General features: G+C 36.8%; 1 protein-coding gene across 4 annotated transcripts in view; it reads right to left on the bottom strand.

Annotated features, from left to right (window-relative positions):
• The window catches only part of TBL1XR1 (TBL1X/Y related 1), a 174,730-nt gene that overhangs the window by 79,973 nt on the left and 67,894 nt on the right, over positions 1–26,863 (bottom strand). For 2 of the 4 annotated variants that reach the window (XM_077752367.1, XM_077752365.1), the window contains exon 2: positions 8,026–8,091. The gene's annotated coding sequence lies outside the window, so the exon portion shown is untranslated. Of the gene's footprint in view, positions 1–8,025; positions 8,095–26,863 lie in introns of those variants that run through there. The other 2 variants (XM_077752366.1, XM_077752368.1) reach the window with 2 other exon arrangements.

Here is a 26,863-nt window from a genome sequence, read left to right as displayed (position 1 = left end):
CTTAAATGTTCCTCATGCAAAATAAAGGAGAAGTGATCTTTGTGAGAACCTAGGGTCCCACCCCAGTCCCATCTCACCATGGTTCCAACCTCTGTATTGATACAGTAGTGCAGACACTCTTAGGAAAGGACAGAACTGTGGGAACGAGATGTGGTTCAGAGCAATCTCTACGATTTATTATCTAGGTGATTATAAACAGGAATAAAGTAGATGACAGAGTTATTAAAAACCTCACAGTTACAGAGACTTAAGTAAGATATTTATACTCTATCACAAAACATTTACTCATTTGATTTTTTTACTTTATTACTTATCAAAGAACTTTTAAATTAATCAAATGTCTGGTGTCTCCAAATACTCTACACATTTTAAGTATTTCTATGTAATCTATTCTAAATTCACAAACCCTTATGTTCTAAGTCATTTTTTAAAAGTGTCAGATTATAATAACCTCAAATGATCCCACTGGAATGATCTGACTGGAAACAAATAATATCACGAAATAAGAGCATTAGCATCCTTTTTATTTTTTTTAAAGATCTTGCTTATCGGAGCAAATGGTAATCACAGGAAAGAGAGAAAGTCACTGTAAAGAATCTCTGTGCCAATGAACCAGAGGAAAACAATCAGAAGATATGACTGAAAGTAACTGGCTTAAAAAAGGGAGAACATGAGAAGGGAATAAATAGTAGCCATTAAAAGCAGAAATTCCTATCTTTTACATACCAAACTTTACTATATTAATTTCCTTTTGGAGAAAAAATTAAAATTTAAATAACAAAAAAAGTATTACTATCCACTGGAAAGGTGGATTGATAAAAGGAAGGAAGAATGGGGAAAAAATAAAGAAACTCCTACTGGCTTCAGTATATCCAGAAATTTGCAATGGCCTATAGTTTCAAATGTTACGGCTGTACTGCTAATATTAAAGCATGTAGTCCAGCCCTGAATGTGTTAGAACCTAGTAAGACTAAATTTAACATAGTACAGAGAGTGTAAAAAGTTTGAAATACTTAAAAAATAAGGCCAGAAAATAAGTGGAGATAGGACCCCCCCCCCATTTTTTTTTGAGTGAGAGGGAGACTGACAGACAGACAGACAGACAGACAGAAATCCAAGCACCAGAGAGACAGGGATATGGGGCTTGATCCCATGACCCTGGGATCATGACCTGAGCCTAAATCGAGTTGAAGTTCAACCAACTGAGCTACCCAGGGGCTCCAAGGACACTTTTTGTTTTAACATTTTTCCATTAAACAGTCATTCTCTACCTCTACATAAGTTTTACATTCTTGCTCTCACTCTATTCTGGGTTCCTCGAGATAAGAAGAGAGCTATATTTTGTTTCTGGCTACATGGGGCCCATATTAAAACCTAGGGAACAGATGCCAAAATTATGTAAAACATGAAAATAAATTTTTAAATAACAACAGCAACCCACCATAACAAGTTCTACCATTTAATGTAAGGCCTAAATCTATGTAAGAATTCAAGCTTTCTTTGACTTTCAAATGATAGATAACACAATCTTTCAGGTTCCATTTTAGTTACAGAAGCCTCACATCAAAGAACAATCATCCAATGGTAAGATACAGGGGATTAAGTAAATATAAATCCAACGTGTATGTGGTCTGCTTTTTTGAGTTTATCTTTTGTTTTTAATAAAAGATAAACCATACATTTTCAGAGACAACTGTTCAGACATATACAATGACATAATCCCTTTTGAAAGAAACTGAGCCTGTAGATGTTTTCACCTTCATCCATTAAAGGGGAAAAAAAACCCTCAAGAGTAAGAGTTTTTCAATGTAACCATTTTACTATTGATGTGAAAATTAATTCTCCAGAGGCATAAATTCTCAACCAAAAAGAAAATGAATACTTTATACAATGCCATCTATATAATAATGCCATTCATTCTTCACATTTAATAATACCACTTCAAAATCACATGACAGTGAAAGATGATAAATGACAATGAATAGAACAAGACAATTCACAGATGATATAATTAAAAAGTAGGTAGTAGGGGCACCTGGCTGGCTCAAGTGGTTAACTGTCCTACTCTTGGTTTTGGCTCAGGTCATGATCTCACAGTTGGTGAGTTGCAGCCCTACGATGGGGCTTTGCACCGATAGTATGGAGCCTGCTTGGAATTTCTCTCTCTCAAAATAAATAAATAAACTAAAAAAAAAAAAAAAAGTAGGTAGTAAAAGGGATCAGATCACTGGTTTCTCAAAACACACCACCTGAATGATCCCACCTCTAGGAAGGGTCACAACTCTTTGGGGCCTCATCCTCAGTCTAGCAAGCCGTAACTTACTTTTGTCAGTTCTCTGAGGATAATCTAGTTTTGAAAGAATAGATGTTAACAAAATACACTAGAGCAATTTATGAATGAGAAGAATGATTCACTAATTGACAGTGAGAATGTAACTGCAGACTGGAATACTCACTGACGCAACACAGTTGGCAGCGCTCAGCCCACATCCCCTCACCGCTGAACTTTCCATAGGAACTAGACAGCTTTTTCCACCAACACCTACCAGTCATCTCCGGCCAGAGGTTAGGTCAGGGAGAAGCTGCTGAGGAGGTGATGACCTGCTCACCCTGAAAGCATAACTCAATATGGAATGGGAGCTGGTAGACCAATTACTTCCGCCTCACTGACCCTTGAGTGAAATAATTCAGAGGCATGTTCTACTCTATCTCCCACAAGTCCCTAACATGATTTGAGCCCCAACTGCCCACAACAGTAACCTACTCATTAAGGCATCCCTACTGGCCTCTTTATCTTTTCTTACTTCCCCACTACTCCGCCACACCAACAGGAACTTTCTGGGTTCACTTTTCAAATAAAATGTTCATTTCAAGGGTCCAATTCCACGGAATTCAAAGATAAGACACAACTGGTCAGCTTAGTTCTTCTCTTAGCAAAAAATATTATTGTTAAACCAAATTAATTTTTACAAGTTGTGAGACGGCTATGTAATCAGAGCAAGAGAAAACAAGAGGTCTGAGGGACTGGTCAAAAAAGTTGACAGAGGGGCGCCTGGGTGGCTCAGTCGTTTAAGCGTCAGACCTCGGCTCAGGTCATGATTTCACGGTTCATGGGTTTGAACCCCGCTTCAGGCTCTGTGCTGACAGCTAGCTCCGAGCCTGGAGCCTGTTTCAAATTCTGTGTCTCCCTCTCTCTGACCATCCCCTGTTCACGCTGTCTCTCTCTCAGAATTAAAAAAAAGAAAAACATTAAATTTTTTTTTTTAAAAGTCAACAGATTTTCTTGGAAATAAGAATCTATCTTTTGAACAGTTCAAAGAAAAAAACACACAAATAGATCTAAAATACATGAAAAGATACAAATGAGATACCAAGGACTACTACAAAGTTATTAAAAAGCAGGCAGGCTAACTCTATACAGCGCTTTAAGATGGTCTCCAGTTTACATATATACATGGGTTTGTTTATATATACTCAAATAGTAATATAGTTAAAACTGGTTACTTATAAAGGGAGAAATAAAAATGTACCTTATTTAGAAGTACATAAATGATTTATTTATAATTATAAACCAAAACTAAATCAAAACATTTAAATCCTGAATGCTAAAAAAAAAATGAAACAAACGGACCTGACTATATAACAAGATGGCAGAAAAATCATGCAAACGGATTTACTTCAAGTACTATAAAACAGAATACTTAAGACTGTAAACCGCAGCAGGACACAGGCCCAAAAAGCCGTTTTTAGTAATCATATTGGTGATACTGGTATAAAGATGTAACATATATAAGACCAAAAACATCCTACCTAATATGTCTATATGTATTTTATATGTTTACATTTCACTTATATATTTTATAATTTAATAACATGTTATATTACATTTATATTTAACCTAATATGATACATATATGAAAGAAAAAGAAATTTATGTAAAAGCCAACTGAGATAGCCTCCTTTGAGCATCATCATCATAAGAGTAAAAATGACAAGGCAATAAACAAAATATTTAAAGATAAAAGCTCAATGATACTTAAAAAAAAAAAAAAGAATCTTCATTGGTCTACTTTTCCAAGACTCTAGGAAACAACTCAAATACTTTGAAAATTGGTAAATAAAGGAAAGAATCAAGTAATCAGCCTTTCCTGTGCAAACTGTGCCGCAGAGTGACCAAGCATCTGATGAGGGAAGTTTCTCTTTACAGAGATATTACAGATCATAAATAAAGGCTTGATACAAATAGGATATCAACATTTTGCATGTTGCATAGAAATAAGAGATCTATGCAGTGATCAACAGTCACCTAATCTCACAGAGACAACTAAAACACATAACTCTTCTTGGAGTCCTTAGCACATCCTCACCCTAACAGCCCAAAATAAAGCAAGAAAAACCTGAATTAGATTAAGCTCTTGGATATAACTACTGATTTATAAAATAGCACAAGGAAAAGAGAGGCATTTTACTATAGGGATGCAATTTAAAAAACAGGGGCACCTGGGTGGCTCATTCAGTTGGGCATCTGACTTCAGCTCAGGTCATGATCTTGCAATCTGTGGGTTTGAGCCCTGCATCGGGCTCTGTGCTGACAGCTAGCTCAAAGCCTGGAGCCTGCTTTGGAGTCTCTGTCTTCTCTCTCTGCCCCTCCCCAACTTGCACTCTGTCTCTCTCTCAAAAGTAAATAAACATTAAAAATTAATAATAATAATAAACACAGATTGAGGAAACCTTATATGGCAAGTAAGTTAAAAGGGAAAAACTATAATAAATAAAGAGGCAGGAGAGTTAAGATGTATATACCAACCAAAACTAATATATAGATTTTGTAATGACTCTGTAGAAACATTATTTATGAGCAAATGAGGAACATTTAAATTAAATGGCTATTTAATGATACTAAGAAATTACTGTCATCGCTTCATGCATTAAAATGTCCACTATCCAAAAAAAAAAAANAAATATCACAGATTTTAGAAAGAATGTAGAGAATGTACAGAAAGAAATCAGAGCACGTGTGCACTTTTGGTGGGAATAGAAAATGGTGCAGCCACTCTGGAAAACACTATGGAGATTCCCATAAGATCCAGCAATCTCATTTCTGGGTATATACCCAGAAATGAAAGCAGGATCTTGAAGAGATATTTGCATACCCATTCATTGCAGCATTATTCACAAGAGCCAAAGATGGAAGCAACCTAAGTGTTGACTAATGAATAAATAAAATATGGTATAAGCATACAGTGGAATATTCAACCTTTAAAATGAAAGAAATCCTGTCACATGCTACATGCCACAAGACTGATAAGCCTAGAGGACATTATGCTAAGTAAGCCGGTCACAAAAGACAAATACCATATGATTCCACTTACACTAAGTATAAAGTATCTAAAGTAGTCAAACTCATAAAACCAAAAAGGAAAATAGTTGTTGCCAGCTGCAGATAAGATGGAAAGTTTTCTGTTCAATGGTTATCAGTTTCAATCCGTTTGAGTTTTGCAAGATGAAAAAGTTCTAGAGATCTGTTGTACAACAATGTGAATATCATTAACACTACACTTAAGTGTACTAACTACACACTTAAAAATGCTTAAGATGATAAATTTTATGCTTTTTACTACAATTTTTCAAAAGTATATTTAAATCCCTTTTCAAATAAAAAATGAAATTACCAATTTTTAAAGTGTGATAAATTGTATTGGGGGGGTGTGTGTGTATTCACTCACAGGTTTAAAATATATATATATTTTTAAACAATCCCTATCTTACATAGCTACATACTAAATAAAATATCTAAGAACGAAATCATGTGATACATGTGCTGACTGCAAAATAACTGGGGGTATGGGGGAGGGGGCGAGAGAGACAAGGAAACGAGGTGCTTAAAGATGAAAAAAAATTTCTGACTAGTGCAGCTGAGTGAAAGTTCATTATGTGATCCTATCTTTCAGAGTATGTCTGAAAATGTGCACAATAAAAAGTTAAAATAATAATATATACTTGATGGCCAACGGATTCTATTAATAAATACAACGAGATCCACATTTACTTAGGAAAGTAGCTGTAAACCATGATGACGTAAGGTACAATTAGAGATAAAATAAACTATACCTAGCCAAGTGAAGAATAAGCATTAAAGAATATTACAAATACCTCATCTTTATTTATATCAAAAACAAACTTGAGGGTGAGGGTGGGGTGGTAGAGGTAAGGTATACATTCCCACAAAGCATTCCTTTATGGCCATTTTCAGTAAAAAAAATGTAAGATACTACATAGCATAGGTTTAACTCAAAACACGGGCATTTCTCAAGTTCATGAGAAAACCACCACTGAACCAATACCTATAAACTTATTAGCACATCATGCAAATATGTACAAATAGCTGTCATGTCCTCAGCTAGACTATAAGGAAGTTTGTTATAATCCTGGCCTTTTACTAACACATTTTTAGAACTAACATAAATTTCTATGATCATGACTTAAAAATGATTTAAGGACCTCTCAATAAAATTGGTAAATGTGCTGGAAATAATCTGATTTGAAAGACAGTCTAAGAGCTATTCCAAAAACAAAACAACACGCAGTCGTGAGGAACACACTGAAAAATTCACTTGAAGATAGGCACTTAGAAGAGATAGCCAGTTACACAGCACCTGTACCTCACATACAGGCCTGCACAATGGATTCTCAAGGGGGACATGCCACAAATAGTTAAGACTCACTCCAAATGTGAACTTCAAACATAAAGCCAAGGACAGGTAATCCAATTGATGGAGCTGATTTACCAGAGAGCTGTCTCTTACATGAGAAACTGTAATGCTTCAGAGGAAAACAGCAGATTTTAACCATGGTTAATGAGACACCTGAGGACTCTAAAGAACCCAGCAAGTGTCTCCTAAACTAATGAAGAACTCATGTCATCGTGCTAAGGCAGGCCACACAAAAAATTCTCTCAGCAGTTAATGGGGAATGTTGAAGAAAATAAGAGGGGGAAAAGGGAGAAGAAATTCTCTTATCAACACACTGACCAGTCCATCTTTAAAATGAATCACTTCCTAGGAATTTGTTCACAGATAACTCATCTCACCCATTATTCTGGTTCTAGTTAATTTTAATAGCTTTTATTTCAGACTGATATATCTACAGTTCCCATCAAGTTCTATAAGGCTTTTTCAGTTTCTATAGCTATTTGATTTAATGTTTAAAATAAAAAATGTGATTAAGTAAAAACAATCAAATTTTTTAATAATGTAGTACAGAAAATATTCTGAAATTTATTATTAACTAATAGAATTCTCCTATTTATTGAATTCTAAAATACGTACCAATACCACTTAGGTAAAGAATTACTTTTTTTAAGGGAGAATCATTCTGATTTTAGTTAACAGTAATGAGATCACTTAGCCTACAGTTAGAATAAACTTTAGAAATTTAGTCAAATTCCATCACTTAATTACAAGAGAGTTCTTGCCAAAAGTCATCCAAGACATATTAAGAAAACAGAGCTATCTCAACACCTACAGATGCCTTTTCTGTATAATACAGTTCAAAGATATTTATTCCACACACAGAGAAAGGTTTCTAAATGATCTTTTGAAATAATAAGGATGGTTCTCTTGAAAATCATTCACTCACTAAAAACGGACAGAATATTAGTCATTTAACTGTCCATTAACTACAAATACTAAAATAAATGCAATATGCAAAAAGACTGTTTAACAATTCTATTCTATTGTTAAAATACAAGATCATCGCTATATAATAATAGTTTTCATCTTGATAACCACAGCAAAGTGGTTATAAAATCTACAGATAATGGAAATCTCCAAAGTAAGGTATTTTTTAACTAAAAAAAATATACCTTACATATATTTTTTAAAACATTTCTTTACTCTGGGAACACAGATATATTTTGTCAACCTGTAAGAAACTGTAAATATTCTTAAGAGACACTTACAAGTAGGAAAATAATAAAAAGACCCATTAAAACGCTCTAACATTCAGAGGGGGAGGAATTCTTACCATTGGCAGTGCATTGATGTAGGGATGTGCAATTGAATATCCGGTACCGCCAATCACAAGTTGCTGCTGCTAAGAAAAAGGAAAGTAAAATATTCAGTGTGCCCTAAAACAAATTCAGTTTAAGAGACTTCCCACACCAAATTTTCATGTTGTCAAATTATTCTTATTTACATCTGTAAGGTCCCTGCCACCAGTGATTATCCTTCTCCCCCTAAACAACTATTATCTTATATAAGCAACAGCAGCAACTTTTGGGTAGTAAGTGGCAGGCACTGAATCTTTACAACAGTCCTAAAAGGTTGACACAATGAACAAAAGGAAGACTGAAAGAGATGAATTTGCACAAAGTGTACACTCACCCCCATTCAACTTAACTTGTGCAAATATTACTGCAATAGGGTCCAGTATAGTATGTTCAAAATCTGTGATCATGAGCCATAAAGACTGGTATCAACTTGTCTTCTATATATTATTTAATAATAAAAACAAATGCATGATTGGTTTCGAAACAATTTCAATCAAAACTTTAAAGTTTAATCTCTTCAGAGTTTACATTTTACAGTTTACCCGGCCATCTCAATTGCTAAGTCATAGCACATTATTTTCTGTGACCCTTCTGTGTAAATATACAAGTTGTTTTTCAGACGCCCTGTCAAAGTGGTGGCTCTCAGGTCTAACGCTGACCAGTGCAGATTCCACCACATGCTGGAATACAATTTTATGTAAGAAGGCAAGTCGATGCCACAGAAAGGAATGCAGAAGCTTTTCCTCCTACACCAAACCAGTGAATTAAGTCAGTAAACACTAAAAAAATAACTAAGCAAATACACTGAATACCTGCAGAAAGAATGTAATCCCTTTAAGTTTGCTCCTCTCTGATCTTATCTTTAATTGACTAGAACTCTCATTTGTGCTGCCAACTCCACGGCCAATCTAAACAACTTTAGGGCTACTAAATTAACTTTCGGTAGTGAAGTTATAATATCTAGGAATTAAGATAAGATTTATTAAATATGGCACCCACTTACTGAAATTATAGACAGTTACATTAACATACAATATCACATCAGCCTCTGGTGCTTCAAGACATCGGAGTGGGCACTAAGGTCTTTTGGCAGGAGACACTTGTGAACCAGCTGGTAGATCCTTTCTAGCACCTACTGGAGAAATCTTCTACAGACATCATAACTGAATCCAAAAAAAACTAGATTACTGCTAGACTGTCTACCTGAGGGTCATTTGCTATGAACATCAATCGTTTTATCATAAAGTGTTCATCAATTTTTGAGCTACAAGCTATATAGGGCTTCTTGTTATCTAAAAACTGACAGAACACCCTTATCAGAGAATACTTTGGGCATACATCCATTCCAGTTATTTATAAATAATTAACATGTATTATTGAATTACATACTTTATGTTTATTTATTTTGAGAGAGAGAGGGAGAGGGAGAGAGGGAGGGAGGGAGGTAGTGTGTATGTGCCTGTACGCATGGCAAGTGAACAGTGGAGGGGTAGAGACAGAGGGAGACAGAGAATCCCAAGCAATCTCTGTGCTGTTCAACACATAGCCCAATGTGGGGCTTGAACTCACAACAGTGAGATCATGACCTGAGCTGAGATCAAGAGTAGGATGTTTAAACAACTGAGTCATCCAGGCAACCCTAAATTATATGTGTTATATTCTGTTTAAAAACAGAAGGAACAAAGATGTACGCCTACATGTCCAATATCTTTCTTGATAATCTCTTATAGGCTTAACCATCTTCTAAAATAATTAGAGCATGGTAGGTAAACAAAAAAAAAAAAAAAAGTTAATTCTAGTAGTTTAACTATCAGCACTACCATTTTCTTCTTCCCTATTCTTATTCACATTTCTTATATTAAGGTTTTTTACAAGAATCTTTGAATTATTTGTTTGTTTTGCAGGGTTCAGTGGAAATTACTCCCTAAATCTACATCATCAAACACAAGTAAACTTACAATAGTAAGCTCAGCCTCGTGGCAACTCCCAGAAACAAAGCCAATGACTGGGAGTGCCACAGCTGCCTTGTGGAGCCCCCTTTATGCACCACTTTAGCAAGTACTTTCTGACATCAGGGCTGAATAAGGGTGCAAATTTAACCCCTATGTTAAATATTAGTAACATTTAATTTTTTAAATTTATAACAAACATAAATAGACTACCCCAATGGATACTTGTTTTCCCTACCAGGGGGTGTACACACATACCACACACAAACTCATACAAACTGATCTACCTTTGGAAAATACTAAATTAGATCATTCCAGGATTATAAAAATCTAATGTATATTTAAGATAATTTGACAGAATGTATATTAAACTGATTTGTACCAAAGTAATTCAAGCTGTCCAAAAAACCCAAAAAGTGCACCCTTTACACCTGCCTTTGTAGTCACACTTGCCCAGGATGCTTAAGTGGCTTCAGTCAGTTGTGTCCCGACTCCTGGTTTCTGCTCTGGTCACAATCTCACAGTTTGTGAGTTTGAGTCCTGTGTTGGGATCTATACTCAAGAGTGTGGAGCATGCTTGAGATCCTCTCTTCCTCCCTCCCTCCCTCTCTCTCTCTGCCCTTCCCCTGCTCACTCGCTCTCAAAAATAAATAAATAAACATATAATCACACTTGTCCAACATCCTTACTCTCACCAGCACATCACAGGTCTCTATTTCCGCATACCTTGGCTGCCATGACATTACTCCTCCTCTACCAGGAATTTCCTTCTACTAGGTGGTTTTGGCCACTAAGTGAGCCCATCTCTTTCAAGGTTCAAGCCCAAATCAGCTTCCTCTCTTGATTACTCATACTACTACTCAAGGAGATAAAAATGAGCCTCCTTTATTACAGCCGTGTAGTGCCTTACTATCAAGCATCATATTATCCATATATAATGTGGGAATAGGTACATCCGTATTTGAAAGTAAAACAGTAGAAACTGTACTATAGCACAAATAAATAATACTGTCAAGAACTTAACCGTAGATTTTTATTCTAAAAATATCTAGGAGATCCCAGCTATAACCAGTAATTTCAGTACCACTTCCAGGAAGTGGCAAATAAAAGCTGATTATTTTGCCACTTAAGGAAGACTCAAGAGCATGTGATCAATCACATTATAAAATTAGTGTAAAACTACCAACTATTTTTGTATACTACATAAACTAAACCCATTTGCTTTACTTCTTGTAATGAAATAAATATTTGCAGGTTTTGGTTTTGTATCCAAATAAAAAGCTTTGCTTTTATAATCTATATTTCAGAACATTTTACCTGAAATAAATGGAGTATTAATTTTAGAAAAGGCTTTCAACACAAATATAGACACTGCTAGGGCGCCTGGATGGCTCACTTTGGTGAGCGTCCGACTCTTGACTTTGGCTAAGGTCATGATCTCAGTCAGGGTCATGGAATACAGCCCCAGGTCAGGCTCTGCGTTGAGCATGGAGAACATTTAGGATTGTTTTTCTCTCTCCTCTGCCTCTTCCCCACTCACGGTCTCTCTCTGAAAAGAAAAGGAAGGAAGGGAGGGAGGAAGAAAGGTCTCTCTCTCAAAAGAAATAAACAAGGAAGGAAGGAAAGGAAGGAAAGGAAGGAAAGAAAAGAAATGGACACTGCTACTCAGTAGATCTCTCCTAAAATCTACCACCTATATATAATTAGAATTTTTTTTAAGATGCAAAAATCCTTTAAAATAGCACAACAGTATATTTTGACTGATCTTCAAAATTAATGCCCTGCAGTCTCTAGAAGTAAATTTACCTGATTTACAGATTTCTTAAAAAGCTAATGGATTATGGGTTCCCTCCCTAGGGAAAGGTACAAGCAAAACAAAAATTTGCTTATAATTTAAAGTAGCAACATAATCTAATCTGTAACCTCATAGCCAGAAGCAAATTCAAGAAATTGTACCTGGTATCCTTAACAAGCAGAAATTAACAAATGAATTTATAATTTTGCAGAATTTGGGAAAATCAGCCCAAGAAGTAAAAGAAAAAGGTAACAAACAATCTGCTTAGAAAGATTTTAAGTTTATTTAGGGAGAATTAAGGAAAGAGTGCAGGGGGGTGGCGCAGGGGGTGAGGGCAGATAAAGTGGAGGCAGGGGCTGGGGAGAGGGAATCCCAAATTACACTGACGATGCAGAGCCTGATGTGGGCCTCAAACTAACAAACTACAAGATCATGACCTGAGCCGAAGTTGGACACTGACCCCGCCAAGCCACCCAGGTGCCCCAGAAAGATTTTTATTAAGTTTTATTAAAGGACTTAACAAGAGCCACAGATAAAGTACAAGTTAAACTGTTTAGTACATGACTGAAAACACAACAAATGAATGGTGATTATCTGCAACTGGAAACAGAAAAAGAAAAATACTTGTAAAACAAGGTGTTTCAACTGAATCTTCTCAATTCCACTGATCCATTTCACAAAAGACTTAATTAGTTGTCTTCCTCCACATGGCAATTTCTAGTAACATACTAAGCATTCATCAAGGCCTGTAAGCATCTAGAGGTCTGCACCGCTCCTCTTCCCATTCTCATTTCCCACCCTGTCACATACACAGGGTGTATTCAAGGCACCCAGACAATTAAGCAGGGGAGAGGGGAGGAGATGAAACAAGAGGACTATCCAAGGAAGCCAACCCAAGGAAGCCAACCCGGAGAGGAGACTGAAAGACAGAATGTCCATATCAAACAGTTCTGCCATCACTGACTCTAATTTTCCACTTCTCTTCGTTGATTAGGTGACTCAAGAAAAAAATGAATTTTTTTTTAATTTTTTTAATGTTTTTATTTATTTCTAGGGGAGAGAGAGAGAGAGAGAGAGACAGCGTGAGCAGGGGAGGGTCAGAGAGAGAGGGAGTCACAGACTCTGAAACAGGCTCCAGGCTCTGAGCTGGCAGTCAGCACAGAGCCCGACGCGGGGCTCGAACCCACGAACCGTGAGATCATGACCTAAGTGAAAGTCGGACACTTAACCGACTAAGCCACCCAGGCGCCCCAGGAAAAAATGAATTTAAAAGCTGTGTGTTATGATCCCTATTTCCTAAAAATTAGATACACTCAGTACCACAAACCCACATTAATAACAATTTAAACATGCACTGGTATCTAATCATGCTACTATTACTTCAGGTAATTCATTGGTAGCATTTTATATTAAATTTACATGAAAAAAATTATTGGGCAAGAATAAGACAAAGAGCTATCACATACCCTGAGATCTGCCTGTCAGAGAGTAAGCAATGCTATTAAAGACAATAAAAACTAGAAATTCTCTTTATAGTAAACCACACTGTTTTTAAGATTAAAGTTTGGTTAGGCAGTTTTGAATGTTAATGAAAGTTAAATTTATTTTTTAGGCACTACAATCTACCCATCAAAAGTTTCCAGTTCACTAATTTAAAATGCTAAGAGAAGCTGAACATGAATGAGAAGAGGCTTAGACTCAAACTTGAGTTATGATACTCAAAAGACGGTATCAAGATATATGGACAGACAGACATTATCAGCTACTTTAAAAATAAAAGTGAATATATCAACAAAGTTAAGTATAATTTCCTTTTCTAAAAATATGTTACTAAATAAATGGTGCACTTTATAATTCATGATACCTTACAAATATGACAAATCTGGGGACGCCTGGGTGACTCGGTCAGTTAAGTGTCCAACTCTTGATTTTAGTTCAGGTCATGATCATGGAACCTGTTTGGGATTCTCTCTCTCTCACCCCATGGTCCTCCTCCACTTGTGTGCATGCCTGTGCATGCTCTCCCTCTCTCTCAATAAATAAATAAACTTAAAAGAAAAAAAAGAAATGACAGATCTGACTTGTTTTCTTTTTAACACAAAGCTGATAACAGCACAACTTCGTATTTTTTAAGGAGAAAGAAGATGAAATAGGAATAGTATCAGGGTCTAATAAATAACAGGATGAAAAGGAAAACCAAACTTTGCTAGTCCAAATTTGCCTATGATCACACACACAGGTAGCTACATAAGTACCCAGGCTCTCAAAAAGTTAGAAGAAAAAAACTGATTAGAATTCCTACATTTTATTAGGTTCCTCACTCTTCCCAAGGGTTGAATATTTGATTCATGATACCAAGAATCTGAACAGCTAATTAGGACAACACAAAAATCATTCTGCTGAACAATACATTCCCAGCAGAAATGAAAGGGTTCTGCCAGGGATACTGGGTCTTTGATTAACTGTGTCCTACAGAAATGCCCTTCCAGATTCTAACCTAATTGTGAGACACAGTGGGTCCCTCATTCAGATTTAATTGGTCTAGAGTAACAATATGCACCATCAGCTGCATGAAAAGGTCTCCCAGGTGATTCTAAGTGGGGACTAAGTGGTTAAAAATCACTGGACTCTGTGGCAGGAAAGGGCACAATGGGAGTTTTACTAGTCAGCGTCTAATAAATAATGCATTTTGGGGGAGCATGGAGGGATCACTTCTTTCAAATATCAGTACTGCAAAGTGAGTAGTTCTCAGAATTAGAGTGGGAACCACACTCTATCAAGTAAAAGTTCTATTAATTTGACTTCAAGATTAACAGTAAGGAACAAAAGATAAACTTAACCCTTCTCTCCAAAAACTTATTAGAAAAGGGAAGACAATAGTGAAAACATCTTAGAAAGAAACCCAGAAAAAGAACAAAACAGGGGAGTTACCATTAAAAAAGCACAAAAGGAACAATGCTGATACCTACATTTAGATAAAAAGACACAAAGCCTGAGACACAGCTATGTGTGACAAAACTGTTAGCAGGTAGAAATTACAGAAGGGTATGTTTTTCTGCTCAATATAATGGAAAACTGCCACACAAGTCAACTGAAGTCAAACAAAAGTCAAAGCCACACAAGTCAAAACCTGACTGTCACTTAGCAAGATAGTTACTACAGTGGCACATGATGGCGGGGTGGGGATGAGGGTGTCATATGTGCCCCTGTCCAATTCCTTTCATCCTGGCATTCAAATGTGCTATCAGGGCCATCAGTAGCCTCTGTGGTACCTTTGTGCAAATGAAACTCTAGCAGGACAAAAAAGGCCATATTGTGGCACAGGGAGGTAAGCCTGTACTGTGGAGCCACAGAGATTAGACTTGACTTGAGGCTATGAAATGTAGTTATGCTAGCCCATCTAAGGCAAGTTAAACTCCTGGTGCCTATTTCCTCATATGGAAAATAAATTGTTGTTATGAGTTCAATAACTTGGTATTTATACAGTGCTCAAAAGTGCCTGGCATAGGAGTCATGTGCAACCATTTTTAAATAATACATATATGGAAAAGGAGCCCTTCCCTCTGAAAGGACACAGTCCCATATAAGAGAAATGGCTTGGCTGACAGTGTGGCCTGGATGTCAGCACCCACTTGTCCCCTAGCCATGCATGCACTTCATGCAAGACACAAACTGCCCACTGGTATTCTGCTGGGCTATGGGCTACCATGACTCAAGAGTCCAGTTACACTAGGTCTTTCATAAGTTCATTTAACAGCATTACTACTCAGAATAATTAGTCTTGGATAAGACTTTTGAAGTAGAACAGATCTGGAGTGTGCCCAAACATGGTAGTTGTCCTGTGTGACCACACGGTGACAACACACCTTACAAATGTGACAACAGTGACAAAATGAACACACTTGACCCTCTCAGTGAAGCAGAGTCTCACCATCACATGTGAAAACTAAATCTTCAACTTTCACTTTTTAAAGAAAGGGATAGGCTTAAAATTAAGAACATGCCAGCAGATAATTACTTAAATGAAAATTGTCATTCTGAAGTCTTGTAAGCACAGAGAAAAAATGCATGTGTTAAAATAGGTATTAGGTTCAGAATTTTAAAATGTTTGATTTCCATCTACTGCTAAAGGATGTAAGTCATTCTTGTGTCCTTACTAAGAGTTATTTCCTTACAGATTTTCACATGAAAAAACTCAAACTGCTTACATTGAGTTTATATTTTTTTAAATTGGTATAATCTAGATAGTACCAACAAATGCTTTGCCTTCAGTAAATTAAAACAAGCTTATTTAACTACCATGTTTCTACCAAAAAGAGAAAGTCAGAAATATGGTCCTTTAGGAAACCAGGGCTATCCTGAGGCATCTGGATGGCTCGGTCAGTTAACTGTCCAACTCTTGGACGCGGTTATGAGTTTGAACCCCATGTTGGGCTCCGGGCTGACAGTGTAGAGTGTGCTTGGGATTCTCTCCCTCCCTCTCAAAAATATATAAACATTTTTTAAGATATATTTTTAAAAATCAAACTAACAGAAAGTTACCAAAAAAATAAAAATAAAAATCATGGGGCACCTGGCTGGCTCAGTTAAGCATCCAATGCTTGACTTCAGCTCAGGTCATGATCTCATGGTTCGTGATTCGAGCCTTGCAACAGGCTCTGAAATGACAGCGCAGAGCCTGCTTGGCATTCTTTCTCTTTCCCTCTCTCTGTCCCTCCCCCACTTTGTGCTCGCACTCTCGCTCGCACTCTCTCTCTCTCAAAATAAATAAATAAACTTGAAAAAATTATTCAAGCTTTCTCCACCAAAACTACTACCATTTAGTGGCAAAGAAATTTTCTAAGGCATTCAAATACTATCTTATATGACACCAAATGAACAATGAGGTTTAATTTAAAAAGGACTGAAACTTCAGTATTTCTTTGTGATCTTCAGACACTTAGAAGACAGAAGTAAAATGGAAAGAACTACTCTTTCTGTTTAAAAGTTCAGCCCTTTATTATCATATCCATATAACCACAAGCATGTCCTCCTCTGTAAACTGAGGCTATTGTATAATGCTATACTCTGCAAAGAAAGTATATTAGATAGCCCAACAACAATTATGAACAGAGTTCAGTTTACTGTTTAAAAATTGAAAAATAAATAAAAGACTACGATTTAAAAACAAAAGCACCATGGGGCACCTGGGTGGCTCAGTCAGTAAGCGTCCACTCTGATTTTGGCTCAGATCATGATCTCACAGATCGTGAGATCCAGCCCCACATCGGGCTCTGCACTGTCATGACAGCAGAGAGCCTGCTTGGGATTCTCACTCTCCCTCTCTGCCTCTCCCCTGCTCACATGTGCACATGCTTTCTCTCACTCAAAAGAAACTATAAAAATAGGGGCGCCTGGGTGGCTCAGTCGGCTAAGCATCCGACTTCCACTCTGGTCATGATCTTTGTGGTTCCTGAGTCCAAGCTGCTCCAGACAGCTCAGAGCCTGGAGCCTGCTTCAGATTCTGTGTCTCCTTCATTCCCTGTACTTCCCCTGCTTGTACTCTCTCTCTCAAAAATAAACATTAAAAAATTTTGTTTTAAATAACAAAAACAAGAACACCAATCGTACTAAGTTCCTAAAGATGTTTTCACACAGCATGCTAATATATTAGCAGCTAATTCTAACTGCTTAATATAGTTTAAAAGGCCACAACAGGGTTAAGAAGAGCACAGTATTAAATGATTTAAAAAAAAAAAAAAAACTTAAGTTCTAAGCAAAAATACAAAAAACAAACCTGTTTATGACTTAACCATGAGATTAAAAAATATCAACTGGAAGTATTAAAAATAAACAAGAAAGAAAGAACAATGAAAGCACAGAGTAACAGACTGGTCCTGGAAATGAATCCTCTTTACCACAGCAAATGAAAGCAGGAAAACACGTTAGCCATAAGTTTTGCCAAAACTAGCTAATGTTCATCAGGCAAAAAGTGAAAAGCTGGGGCACCTGGGTGGCTCAGTCCAACTTCAGCTCAGGTTATGATCTAATACTTCTTGCCTGCTTTGGATTCTGTGTCTCCCCCTGTCTCTGCCCCTCCCCCACTCATGCTCTGTGTGTGTCTCTCTCTCTCAAAAATAAACATTAAAAAAAATTTAAGTAGTAGGTGAGAAGTGAGTTATGCATATTTTAAAGTAAGAGGAAAATCAGCTTGTATTTTAGCTTTGACATGGTTGAATGATAACTGGACACCAAAAATCACTTGTAGAAGATGAACTAAAATGTCACTGCCAAAGATATTTTCCACATTTTTTAACAACTCTAAGTCATAATATAACTTACAAATAAACATAGAAAACAAACAAGTAAACTGTATAGTTGCAATTATTTTTTAAATCAACTTCATAAACTATCTATAGACAGAAGTGCATTTAAAACAAAATGTCAGGGGTGCCTGGGTAGCTCAGTCAGTTAAGAATCCGACTTCTGCTCAGGTCATGATCTCACGGTTGGTGGGTTCAAGGCCGGCTTTGAGCTCTGTGCAGACAGCTTGAAGCCTGGAGCCTGCTTCAGATTCTGTGTCTCCCTCTCTCTCTGCCCCTCCCCTGCTTGTGCTCTGTTTCTGTCTCTCAAAAATAAATGTCATAAATTTAAAAATAAATAAATAAATTTTAAACAAATAAATAAAACAATGTCAATTTTTTCTTTTCCCAGTTCTCTAATATCAAAGCAACCAGAGATTCCATCAACAACAAAGGAACTACATACTATAAGTAAACTCTCTCCATTAGTGATGCATCAGTTACTCAAGAAAACAGAAACTGAGAAGCCAGATTCTCCTTCCGGAGATTAGGAAGCAATGGAATTTAATGCCTAGGTTTTTTCTCTCAGCCATGTTAGATGGTAGAATTGTCATTGTTACTGTTGTCTGTACTATTAAGAGTTATCTGGCTATAGACAATAGAACTGTGAGGAGAAAACAAAGGGAAAGAAAATTTTTATTAACCTCTCTCCTAAACACTGTTAATTTAAAAAGTTAGCCTTTTGAAAAAAAAGTTTACTGACAATGTAACAAAACTTACTAATGTATGTCAATAAATAAAGATCCTTGCCCTGGTAGAATTTAAATGCCAACATAATTTAGGATTAAGTGTTATGTAGGAGGTGACAAGCTATGAACAAAAAAAACCACCCATAGGGTGAGGGGTTCCAGAGCTTTCTGTGGGGAGGAGGTGAGGCCCCCAGGTTGAATGAGTAAGTAGGATGTCTGTATTTCAAGAGAGCGCTGGCAAGATGGGAAGCTCCTCTGTGTTCTATGTTCTGTGTGCAGGCAATCATGTATGAGGATGAGCTTTACCTTAATGCTTATGTTTGTTGGAAGCCACACCTAGAACATGCATATTTACCACACAGGTCATTTACGTTTCAATTACTCTTAATTATTTCTCGGAGCTACCTGTTCTTGCCAACATTTGCTGTGTATTATAAAGCTGTAATTCTAGGGTAGACATTAGGCGTTATAAAATGACAAGTTTACCTAAATATTTTAGCATTGTAGGGGCACCTGGCTGGCTAAGTAAAGCAGGAGGAGACTCTTGATCTCAGGGTTGTGACTTCGAACCCCATGTTGGGCACAGAGATTACTTTTAAAATTTTTTAAATAAAAAAATTATAAATAAGTATTTAGCACTATAATATTATGGAGGCCATCATAAACATTATCAAATGAGAAAGAAGATAGATTTTTTAAAAACTTTTGTAATTGTTGTCCAGTCTGTTTAGTCAAATTATTTTTCTAAGCATTCTTACACAGTTAACATCAAAAAGCTTCAAACTTTTTCAAGATACAAAATGTAAAAACAAAAAATCCAGAGGAAAAAAACGCCAATGAAACAGAATGTCTAGTCACTAAGGTCTACTGCAGTTTACACACATGCTCAATTTTTAAATATCCAGCAAATGTTTACATTGTGCCTGGTACTACATATATTTTATCTGCCATCACTACCTCAAAATACTGAACTAGGTAAAAGTAACAAAACCCAAATGTGGATACAGACCAAGACTTCCTCAAATGCTTAAGAAGTGTTGGTCTTGAGGGGCTTGGGTTGCTCAGTTGGTTGAACGTCTGATTTCAGCTCAGGTCATGATCTCACAGTTCGTGGGTCTGAGCCCCACACTGGGCTCCAAGATGGCAGTGTGGGGCCTGCATGGGATTCTCTCTTGCTTCCTCTCTCTCTGCCCCTCCCCTGCTCATGCTCTTTCTCAAATAAGTAGATAAACTTTAAAAAAAAAAAAAAGAACTGTTGGTCATTTTCCCCGTGTTCAGCATTCTTGAGAAAAATAAAGAAGAGACAGTGAGACTAGTTTATGAAAATGTACAAAGCTAGAATTATAAAGGTTAGCTGAATTTACTTCAATACCTTTAACTGTAAATTCCTGGAAAAAATTAATTTATCTCGATAACTGTGCCTACTTCAGACCTAAAACAGATTCCAAGGAGTATTAAATGACAAGGGGCTGGTGAGGCTCTGTGCAGGTAGGGGACTGGCAACTAAATCTCAACCTCTTCTCCTTAAGAAGGAATATAAATCAGAAATTCTTTAAAGAATACTATGAGGAAAATGTCTTTCCTACAAAGAGGATGAAAATCTTTTGCGTAGGACTGCTCACTGGCCTCTTGATTTCAAGTCAAGGCTAATCAATTAGATAAAGAGAATTCTGATGACTCAGATTGGATTAGACAAACTCACAAAACAGAGGAAGGCCACTGAGCTTACTGGGAAGGATACAGGATAGGAAAAGACTATCAGATAGCTTCAGGCCATACGTGTCAGCAGAACACACAATCTAGGAGCAATGGTCTTTGCAACTCTTCCTCCTAACCACCATCACTTCACTGCTCAGGTTAAGAGGGAGCAAGAATTCACAAAAGGGTATGGAAGCTACCGTGGCTTAAAAACTGCAAGCTCCACAGAGGGTAAGATTTTCAGGGACCTAGCTTCCTGGGGATCCAACCCATCAGAGGATATGCTCAATTGTAAAAATGTGTCACACCTTCCCTCCACATACGTACTCCCAGTTCAGATGCAGTTCACAAGTCAGGGACCACTCTGCCATGCCTCCATGTTGGCCAGTAATACAGCTGGACATTCCACTTTTATGTTTTAAATGAAACACAGCCAAAACTGAACCAAGGTTACTTATCTATAGAAAGAGAAAGATTTGGTGACCTCTTGTCTCACAACACACATGGGTCCTCATCTCTGCCTCTAGGAGGTCAGCAGTCTTGGACCTGTAACTTAAACCTTCTAAGAGACTGATTCACTTCCTATAAGCAATGACTGGGTTTGACTGGATTGAATTGAGAAATATAGGAACACAGACAGAAAACCAAACTAACATACTGTAAGGTATCTTATAAATAGCACAGAAAATCTCTTTTGATGATATGAAGGTTAAAAATAAAGTTAAAGAAAAGCAGTCTAGCTCAAAAGGAAACTAAGGCCCAGAAGTTAAATATTCTTCCCAGAAGTGGTAAAATATTAAGTTCTGCACTGCTTCCACACTCAGTATCCTTTAAATCTCGTAACAAGCTGTATAGGAAGTATTGCATCTATTTCAAAACCAGGTTAACTAAGGCTGAGAGCAGTTCCTAGACCAAGATCAACAGTTAATAAGAGGCCAAGTAAGTGGACATCTGATGTCAGGTTAAATTCTTAACCACTCTCCTCTTCTAGATCTCCTGAATCTATTTTCAAAGCTTTTGTTTCCAAAAAGTTTCCTTTACTCCAACATGAAAGCTTAAAGTATCACTTAGAAGAAAGAGATCTATATCCATAATCTCTTATTGTCACAGGGAGGGTAGAATCAGTACAGCCAAGGATCACAGGCACCCACCAGAAGACAGCTTACTTACATCCACCCACCAATAAATACTACTTTTCATCCCCTGTCATTACCCGGCTTCCAAATACTTTGGACTTAGAGTGTTTCATACAACTAACTAGTTTTTGAAACACTATGTGGGTTTAACTGCTTAAAAACAGATACATACTGAAATCAGGAATTTCATTCATGAGAGTTAGGTTGAATTTATTATATATCAGAATTCATAAGGGAGCCTGAAATTTTAAAATGCATAAATCTCCTACTTTTGGAAGTTTACCAAAAGTCCTGTATATACCAAAAACACTATATACAGCCATTTCTGCAGCAAATACTGTGTTGCTCTTGGCTTAATATTCATTACCCAAATCAAAAGACTGAAAATTATCCTTGACTCTTTCCTGTCTCCTTTGTCAGCCATATCAATCACTAAATTTGATCAATTCTTTTTCCTAAATATCCCTACAATACCTACTGGTTCCTTGAATCCCACTGCCTACACTCCTCATTCTGCTTCCCCATCAACTTTAGTAAAATCCAAAGCAAAAAATTATATTTAATAGGCATGCATCTCAAAGTTTATATCTGAACAGCACTTGATTATGTGAAAATTCAGATTTGTTGTTGTTGTTGTTCTGTTGTTATTGTTTGTGGAGTTTTTTTGTTTGGTTTTTTTTTTTTTGTCATTTTGAAGTGAAAGAGGCAGTAATGGATTTCTTTGTTGGGTCACTGTTTATTTACATAACAACTATTAGTTGCCCTCAGCCTCCCTGCTAACAATGCCAATTTTGTTGAAAGCAGCAATATATCCACATAATATTCACTTTCTCAGCCTTTCTTGTAGAGGTAGCCATGTGAAACAGCCTGGCTAATAAGATCTAAGCAGAAATAGGGGTGGGTGCAGGGGAGCCATCAGAGCAAGGCAGGCAGCTAGGAAATCTTGTCTTCCTAAAAATAGAGAACAGATGCAGATGTTTAAACCAGACGCCTCCTGAAGCAGTGGCCATTTGTCAATGAAGGCAATACATCTGATGGACTTCCCTACACTAAGGGCAAGGGAATAAAAAATAGCAACTTCCTGCATCTAGGTTGTTTAAAATGGTATTTTAAGTTACTTGAAGCCAACTGGACATCCTTCTCCCCACAGATGTCCCCAAAGCATTTCACACTTACTATGCATATACTTAATTCCTCTCTCATCCTAAACTTGTTCCTCTTCCTATTCTCTACTTCTTTGTATGGCTCCAACCTCCCAGTCACTACACTAGAAATATGGGTTTTTTTCTCCTCTCTTTTCTCCTACACCTATCTCCCTACCTACCAATCCATCATCAAACACCATTACTTTCCATCTCTATGGTGTTAATTCACAAGTATGTTTTTAGTTCCTTGTGCCTTCATGACTTTGGATATGCTATGTTCTCTAGCTAAATTTTAGATCTACCTCCCACCTAAGCTCTAACACCACTGCAGGTATTTATTTTGTATGTGCATCTCCCATCACTAGAAACCTAAACACTTTATTATAATTATCACATCTTGGTGAATGAAACATCTTAATGCTATACTATTGTTTAAAATGTACATTCAAATTAAAAACAACAGTTGCTCTTAAAAGGCTTAAATTTTGCTTTTTTAGAGTATTCTGATTCCCACTGATTACTTTAGGCCAGAGTAGAGGAACTGGGAAGGCAAAAGATTACTGAATAAACAGAAAAAAGTATCAACAGCTGAAGTTAAGTTCACTGAGAAAGGTTTAAGGTTTGCTAATTTTCCCTCACTTCTACAGACAAAAAATGGAAAGACTACTCCAAGAAATCAGCTTACAACAGGCAGGGATGCCGTTCATCATTAGTTTCTGACCCCAAGGTCCTGGGAAGAAAGACAAGAAAGAAAAATCTGTTCTACTGGCATTCTAACACAGGAGGAAATAACATCTGAAAGAATATTGATATATGTCCCTTACGTGTTTACTCTAATGAAGTCTTTCTGCATTTTCAGATCTTCTAGATTTACCGGTGGCTACTCTGAAATTATACCCCTATCTCATACCTCCTACCATAGTTACTATTTGCTTTTCCCCCTCTTGTAACAACCTGAATATTTCATGTCCTTGTTCTCCTCTAATCACACCAAATCCTCTACTTCTTCCCACATTCATTCAATAATCCTGTGCCAGGACATTCCATTTGTAAACATCACAAAATACAATAGTCACAAACAAATGTCTGGTTCTTTACAATAACTCAATTGTATTAGTGCATTCACTTATTCAATAAATATTTACACCGTCTTTCCGTTCCACAGCTTCATCCATTCTTTCCAAAATTCTAAGAATTAAGGTAGAGGAAACTACACAAAGAACTAGAACAGGACAAACTGCGAGAGAACTGTGACTCCATCACTTACTGAACATGAGATGCAAGGGTGCTTATTTAATCTCTCTTAACCTGTTTCATCATCTGTAAAACAAGGATTTTAACACTATCCACCCAGAGGGCTATTGTTCTGAGAACTAAATAAGGGAATGCATATCAAACATGTAATCTTACCTGAAATATAAAAATCATTTAATTAATGGCAATCATTATTTTACCAGTTTTTGTGTGTGACAGGACACACTGAGCTGTCCTTTAATGGAACCACAGTCTTGATTTAATAAACGTATTCAGTATACCCAATCTAAATGTCTAGAATGCTTTGTTTTCATGAATGTTAATGAACAGTTTATTTCATAAAACAAAAATGCAACTTTATTTTTAAACACACTCCTACTAGCATTCTGAAAATAATCTATCATTTCTGGATTAAATATTGGATATAGAATAAGAAAAAAAGAGTAGTACTGGTCACGGAAGCAGGAGTGGGTCAATTTTGGCCTCTAAAAAACAATACTCATTTTTCAATTAACCCTGCAATCAATCATCTACACGAGTATTGGATCAATCACATCTCCATTTTTTTTTTAATTTTTTAATGTTTATTTATTTTTGAGAGACAATAAGAGACAGAGCACGAGCAGGGGAGGGAGAGAGAGAGGGAGACACAGAATCTGAAGTAGGCTCCATACTCTGAGCTGTCAGCACAGAGCTCAATGCAGGGCTCAAACTCACAAACCTGGGGATCATGACCTGATCCGTCAGACACTTAACTACTTAACTGACTGAGCCACTCAGGCACCCCTCAAATATCCATGTTTTAAAGAAATATCAGTCTAATATTATTATTCCTGTACCTTGGCTTCTAAATAGTAGCTGAGAAGCTAAAAAAACTATTGCCTAAAGAGTAGCACTGAATTCCTGGGATGGATACTTACAGTTGATAGCAAATAATGGGTAAATTTAATAAGGCTTTCGTTAAGCCTTCTACATAATTACACCATATTTAAAAATAGTACTTTTACTTTGGTTTTGAATGTCATATACACTACTGAATATCTGTGTAGTCTGGAGTCATTTCCCTTCTAGATAAAATATCAAAATAATTTTAAAACATTAATAGGAAATAACATGCAGTTTTCCATCCCAGGAAATTCGTTATAGGCAATGTAAGCTCTTGGTTCTCCCTGATGTTTACTACCCTGGACAATTCAGCATACTCTATAAGTTCTATTAATATACATCATCTCTAGTGTAGTAATAAAGATATTAAGAATTTAAGTCAGTCTAACTTCAAATTCCACTAGTACAGTGACTAATTTTCTAATTTGAAATAAGTCAGCAAATCCCACTTGGAGCTTTAATAAATTCCACTTTATTTCCATGTCATTGATTGGGAGAAATATAAAGTAAAACTAGCTATTTCATTCAAAGGACAGAGAAGCAGTACTGAAGAGCAGAATGAGTTCGGCCTAAGGTGAATTATCAACCAAGAACACTAAACCCATCAATTTGCTATTTTTCATACTGTGCAAAGTATTAAGCAGTCAGAAACCAGAAGTCTAGGGCCAATGGACTTTTATACATTTCTTATTACACAGTATATAAATTTTTAATTTTTCCCCTCCTTTATTTTATCCATGTCTCAGCCCGAAACTCAGGACATAACTGTAGAATGTGCAAACGAGGACTACTACTAAGCCACATTCTAAAAAACTGAATAGAGAAGGCCTTTTCTTCCAAAACCACCCAACCTTTTCAAAGTCTCATGTGTTCTTGATGTCCTTTCATTCATTCAGAGCCTGTATAAGGATCATGGACTCTACATATAAAGGGGGAAAGAACAGTGTGGTTATAACCATACTATACATGCAAAAATAAACTTTTAGAATTGCTTCAAACTCTAAGTCCCCAAGGAATTCTCTGAATGGAGTGGAAAATGATTTGGCAGAGGCTAAATCTCCCTGAAGTCCAACTTTAGGCAGAGATGTATTCCTAGACTAAAATTACGTATACAAGGAGGACGCAGAGAAATACTAGACTTTTGCTCAAAGTCTATCTAGAATAGTAACTTGATCCATTTGTTGCTATGAAATAATAGGGAATACACACACAAATACATATATATGTGTGTGTGTATATAAATATATATATATATTTGCACATCTGTATAGATCTCTGACCCTAGCAAAGAGCTCCCAAAACTTAGAATTTCCTAAAGCCAAGAACACTAGAAATATCTTTAGAACAAATATTTGGTGTTTGACCCTGGTTTCTCACACAGAGCTCTTAAATGCCTTCGAATTTGCTGGATGATAAGGACTCTACATCGGGATGAGAACTGATCATCAAGAAGACCCAGCCAGGATTTATCAAAGCTTGGAACTTTCAGCCCCTCTCCCTCACCCTTCAGGAAGGGGAAGACTGGTGACTGAGTTCATGATTGATCACACCCACATGATGAACCCTCCATAAAAACCTAAAAAAGTATGAAGTTCAGAGAGCTTCCAGATTGCTGAAAACATGGAGGTACTGTGAGGGTAGTACGCACGGCAAGGACTAGAGCATGGCAGTGCTGTGCTCCTCCACCTATACTTTGCCACACCCATCTCGTCCACCTGAATGTTTGTTCATTTACCAAACCGTTTTATAATAAATTGGTTAATGTTAAGTGGGTCCCTGAGTTCTATGTACCACTGTAGCAAATTATCAAACCCAAGGAAGGAGTCAGGGGACTCTGACTCATAGCCAGTCACTCAGAAGCAACAACCTGGGACTTGCCAACTAGCATCTGAAGTGGAGGCAGTCTTGTGGGACTGAGCCC

The sequence above is a fragment of the Crocuta crocuta genome, unplaced genomic scaffold (assembly GCF_008692635.1).
Source record: "Crocuta crocuta isolate KB4526 unplaced genomic scaffold, BGI_CrCroc_1.0 scaffold151, whole genome shotgun sequence".
NCBI lineage: Eukaryota > Metazoa > Chordata > Mammalia > Carnivora > Hyaenidae > Crocuta > Crocuta crocuta.
This window is presented reverse-complemented; position numbering and strand designations above follow the sequence as displayed.